Here is a 6,291-nt window from a genome sequence, read left to right on the forward strand (position 1 = left end):
TCACTAACAATATTTTGGAATGAGACCTCTACAATACTGGCTATATATATGCAGCTGCAACTGACAAGTGAAGTGAATGACATTGATTATATCGTTACAATGGTACCTGTCAGGGGGTAGCAATAGCATTGACCAGCAAGTGAACAGTCAGTTGCTGAAGTTGGACCCGCATACTAGAATACAACTCTTACTATTTTTAGCATATCTTTTTATGGCTAAAATGGCTTTCTAAAAACTTTATGCTGCCCATGATAGAAAGGTGTCAGAACACAGTGCATCACAGTTTGCTGTGTATAATGGGACTGCGTAGCCTCAGACCGGTCCGAGTGCGCATGATGTCCCTTATCCACCGCCGAAAGCGTCAGATTCAGAACTGGACCATGGAGCAATGGAAGAAGGTTGCCTGATCTGAGGTATCACATTTTCTTTCAGATCAGGTGGATGGCCGGGTGCGTGAGTGTCGTTTATCTGGGGAAGAGATGGCAGCAGGGTGCACTATGGGAAGACGATAAGCCGGCAGAGGCAGTGTGATGCTCTGGCCAATGTTCTGCTAGGAAACCTTGGGTCTTGGCATTCATGTGGATGTTACTTTGACACGTGCCACCTACCTAAAGATTGTTGCAGACCACGTACAGCCCTGCATGGCAATGGTGTTCCCTGATGACAGAGGCCTCTTTCAGCAGTATAATGCACCCTGCCACACTGAAAAAAAAAGAGTTCATGATTTATTTGAGGAACATGTCAAAGAGTTCAAGGTGTTGCCTTGGCAAAGGTCAGGACGTGCTGGACTAACAAAATCTATGGAGACCCCACCTCGCAACTTGCAGCTAATGTATGTATTGGTGCCAGATACCACAGGACACTTTCAGAGGTATATATATATATATATATATATATATATATATATATATATATATATATATACTGTATATGTATATATGTATATATATATGTATATATATATGTATATATATATACTGTATATATATATACTCGTTACATTTATTTTTACATTTATATACAGTACATCTTATATTTATTTTTATATTCCATTTGTTTATTTTTATTTTTATATTCCATTTAAATTTATTTGTATGTTGTATTCCATTTATATTTATTGTTAGATATTTTTTTTTTACTTTTATATAACATTTATATTTTTATCTTTTGAAGAGTGCGTACGTGCTCTGGTACGTAAGGAGGAGCCTATGATTGAATATGTTAATAAAGCTAAATAACTAAGAAAAATTTGATTTAGTCCTCAGATGCCATGTCTGTAATTTATAGCAAACATTCTGGAAAAGAAAAGATCTCAAAAAGGATTACTACGAAGTTGTTACTCCACCACCTGCCTGACATTATTAACCAACGTGGTTGATTGAACGACAAATTTGCGACAATATGGTTTCGGGAAACAGTCGTGATTACCTTCTTCAACGATGCATCATATGGTGGTTGAACACGCCGACTTTTTGGGACTTTAGCTTATTCACCGTATCCCCCAGAGCTAGATAATTCCATACATACCCTTTTCATCTCTGTGCGTGCCGTAACTCTGTCTGACGCACCCATCGCTAGCCTAGCTTAGCACAAATACTGGAGGTAAATGGCTTCAGGTAGCATACTGCTCCCAATAAGTGACAAAATAACACCAACATTTTCCTATTTACATGTTGTGATTTGTATAGTCACAGCGTGTACAAATAACAAGGTCACATGAGACACAGCCATCTTCTAACCGTGTATATATACTGAGAAGCTAAAGTCCCAAAAAGTCGGCGTGTCCCTTTAAGCAGCGAGTTACGTTGTTGAACAGGAAACGCACCCCTGGATAGTTTTTACCAGAGGAAATCTAGCATCACAACAATGCGTTGAGCCATCTGCTTTAAGTTTCACCTCTCCATCTTTCTTCCACACTCTACAGTTTTCCTTGAACCCTTTCTGTCCTTATGCAACCTTATATTAACTTCACCTAACGTAATGGATTCAGCTTCATCCTTGCACTTCCTCCTCAATAATACATTTAATAAGGATAAGTGCTTTTTTTCATAGCATTTATATAAGTGTGTAAGGCTTTTTCAGAGCTGACAAAGCTGAATAAATCCATAAAGATAGCGTTTTACACGTTTGTTGTTGTAATAGTTGATATTAGGTGTCATGTACTATAGCTTTAAGAGAAAAAGTAATGAGTTTGTTTTATAACTGTGGAAAGTTTGACACACTTAAAATGTTCAAATATAGGTCAGGAAGGATATTAAGTCGCCTGTTCTTCCTGTGTGTGTCTGTGCATGCACACAAAAACTCCCATTATGTTGTTTGCTAACATTCTTGTCCTAATCCATTCCCAATAACAGCACTTGCTTGTTCTCAAGTGGGTAAAATGCTGAAAGGCCAGAAAAAAATCCCATGCTGTGACAAAGTTATTAGGGGAGGGAAACAGAATCTCTCCACAGATCCTGTTTTTTTCCCCTTCCCCCGTTCTTGTCAATGGTTACTCTTTTCTTGAAACGCGACATTTCAGCTCTAAACACCTTGCTTTGTGTTAATGGCTAAAAATGGCCAAAGAAAACAAAGGCAATGTGGAGAAACAATGTAGATTCAAAATGGCCCTATTCGCAGCTGTGACTATTTAAGTCTTGAGGACTGTGTCATCGCCTCTCTGAGTCAGCACAATCTTACTGGATTACCTCAGTACTTCTCAGCACAGACACACCCTTCTCTCGTCCACTCGCTCTGACAACTGATTGATAGGGCAAGAGGCAAAAGTCTTCAAGCCCTATTGCTGTAGACTTGAACTACACCTTTTGTGTCTGAGAGAACTGGTAAAACATACACTGCATTGCTCGTCTTGACCTGCATTCTTGAAAATAATTGTGGGTTATTTTAGTTCACTACTACGGTTGAGGCAGCCAGGCCCGGCGGCAGGACACATGACTGGGAGGCATTTATATTTCTCATGCAAATGGGCCTATGTATTGAAGCGTGTACATGGCTGCTTGTCAAGCATGAAAAACAAAAGTGTTCTTTAAATTCTGAATATATTATATGAATTACCATCACATAGACAGCGTGCAAAGAGCACTCCCTTTATAATCACTAAAAAGCTGTCACTCATTCATCGCAATCTCAAAAAGGTTCCTTAAATGAAGCTGAATGAAACAACACAATGAATCTCTTATTTACATAGTCTACACTTTGTCAGAGAGTTTGCAAGCGTACAGAACTTTTCTACCCTTAAACACCTCTGATTGGTCATTGCGTTCATACTACCATTCTAAAGTTTCGGGTCAGTAAATTATTATCATTATTTGTTTTTTAATTAGTTAATACCTCTATTCAGCAAGGACGATAAAAAGTGACACTATAGTAATTTATAATGTTACAAAAGATTGATATGTTTTAAATAATTGCTGTTAGTTTAAACCTTCTGTACGTCAAAGAATACTGAAAAAAATATCAAGGTTTTCAAAAAAACAAACAAAAAAAACATTAATAATTCAACATTAACAATAATAAGAAATGCATCTTAAGAACAAAATCAGCATATTGGAATGATTTCTGAAGGGCTGGGGCAATGGCTGCTGAAAATGTAGCTTTGCTATCACAGGAATTCATAATATAAAATACAATATAAATATATTAAAATAGAAAATGTTTTTATTGCAATTTTACTGTTTTTACTGTATCTTTAATAAATATATACAGCCTTGGTAAGCATAAGAGACTTTTTTTTCAAAAATATTACATATAATAGATTTATATGTTTTTATAATAATATAATATAACATTTAGCATAACCCATTTTCATGATAACAGCTTTGTAGTGGTTGCATCCATTTGCCATAAATGAAGTGAGTTAAGCTGAGTAATAAATGCAAACGCAATGACTGGTGGGTAAAGATATACGTCCATGTGTACTTATTCCCTACACAATTTGCAGTGCTCTATGGACTGAACATATACGATCCTGGTGATTTGGAATCTCACTAAAGATGCCTGATGACTTTGGAAGGTCCAAAGTGTTTTTCCACCTGTTTCTCGTGTCATAAATCCAAGAAAGTAAATTGTTTTGGATAACCGATTAATTGAAGTTCTAGCAATGTTATTTGGCTTTTGACCTAACTTGTACTAAGCTTTATTCCTGGATTCATTAATATCAGAGTTCCACTTCCAGTAGTGACCTCAAGCAAGCAAATTACCCAGTTCACTCTTACTGTTTGTGGCATTGACAGAGTAACTCTTTCCCATATACTGTAATCTAGAACACAAACTGTCACAGTGATGGACTACAGTATGTAGTCAAACAAAACTTTTAAAGTTTTTCCCTGTAGGTGTCATTCTTCTGGTTTTGTGGATGCTTTTTCAAATGCAAGAGGAGCTTGTATGCAAAATGTTCATTGTTCATTGGTCTGTTCAATTGCCTTTGTTTTTTCAATATGCATACATACCTCATCAGCGATGTTGACATTCATTTGAAGCACTGAAAATAAACTTCAGAGAATTAAATATTTTCTGTGCATGGATGTGTATTTATGTTACGTATACACTCACCTAAAGGATTATTAGGAACACATACTGTGTTTGACCCCCTTTCGCCTTCAGAACTGCCTTAATTCTACGTGGCATTGATTCAACAAGGTGCTGAAAGCATTCTTTAGAAATGTTGGCCCATATTGATAGGATAGCATCTTGCAGTTGATGGAGATTTGTGGGATGCACATCCAGGACACGAAGCTCCCGTTCCACCACATCCCAAAGATGCTCTATTGGGTTGAGATCTGGTGACTGTGGGGGCCATTTTAGTACAGTGAACTCATTATCATGTTCAAGAAACCAATTTGAAATGATTCGAGCTTTGTGACATGGTGCATTATCCTGCTGGAAGTAGCCATCAGAGGATGGGTACATGGTGGTCATAAAGGGATGGACATGGTCAGAAACAATGCTCAGGTAGGCTGTGGCATTTAAACGATGCCCAATTGGCACTAAGGGGCCTAAAGTGTGCCAAGAAAACATCCCCCACATGGTGCACCATTACACCACCACCACCAGCCTGCACAGTGGTAACAAGGCATGATGGATCCATGTCCTCATTCTGTTTACGCCAAATTCTGACTCTACCATCTGAATGTCTCAACAGAAATCGAGACTCATCAGACCAGGCAACATTTTTCCAGTCTTCAACTGTCCAATTTTGGTGAGCTCGTGCAAATTGTAGCCTCTTTTTCCTATTTGTAGTGGAGATGAGTGGTACCCGGTGGGGTCTTCTGCTGTTGTAGCCCATCCACCTCAAGGTTGTGCGTGTTGTGGCTTCACAAATGCTTTGCTGCATACCTCGGTTGTAAGGAGTGGTTATTTCAGTCAAAGTTGCTCTTCTATCAGCTTGAATCAGTCGGCCCATTCTCCTCTGACCTCTAGCATCAACAAGGCATTTTCGCCCACAGGACTGCCGCATACTGGATGTTTTTACCTTTTCACACCATTCTTTGTAAACCCTAGAAATGGTTGTGCGTGAAAATCCCAGTAACTGAGCAGATTGTGAAATACTCAGACCGGCCCGTCTGGCACCAACAACCATGCCACGCTCAAAATTGCTTAAATCACCTTTCTTTCCCATTCTGACATTCAGTTTGGAGTTCAGGAGATTGTCTTGACCAGGACCACACCCCTAAATGCATTGAAGCAACTGCCATGTGATTGGTTGATTAGATAATTGCATTAATGAGAAATTGAACAGGTGTTCTAATAATCCTTTAGGTGAGTGTATACCATACATTTTGTGAACTTTTGTGCACAAGGGAATTTATTCAAATGCTGAATCAATCCCCAAAATGGTTCTTAAGCTTCACTTATTTTGTGATTGAACAGACAATTAAAAAATCCCAAAAGTTCTGAACAGGTAAATTTGGTAATTTACATAAACGTATAAAAGACCACCACTTTTTAAGTGTCCTTATGATGAAAATGTTTATGAGTTCTGTATGCTCAGGCATATCCAAATTGTAAGATAAAGGCACATTTGAATGTGTCTCACAAGCTATTTTATGTGAAATGACAGAAAATTGTTTACTGACTTTGCCAATCTATTTTGGTTGCATATGTCCTAGTCTTACAGCGTCTTTATAGATTCAATTGACTTTTTATGATTTGTATAACTTCTGTGCACAATGATAGGGCAGATCTTTATGAGTGGATCTCACAAAAAAAAAAAAAAAAAAACCCATAAATGTACATGTAATGAGTAGTCTGTGATGCATTTAAGACTGTTCTTAAACACCCCCATCATGAAGA

The sequence above is a fragment of the Leuciscus leuciscus genome (assembly GCF_965113295.1).
Source record: "Leuciscus leuciscus genome assembly, chromosome: 17".
Lineage (NCBI taxonomy): Eukaryota > Metazoa > Chordata > Actinopteri > Cypriniformes > Leuciscidae > Leuciscus > Leuciscus leuciscus.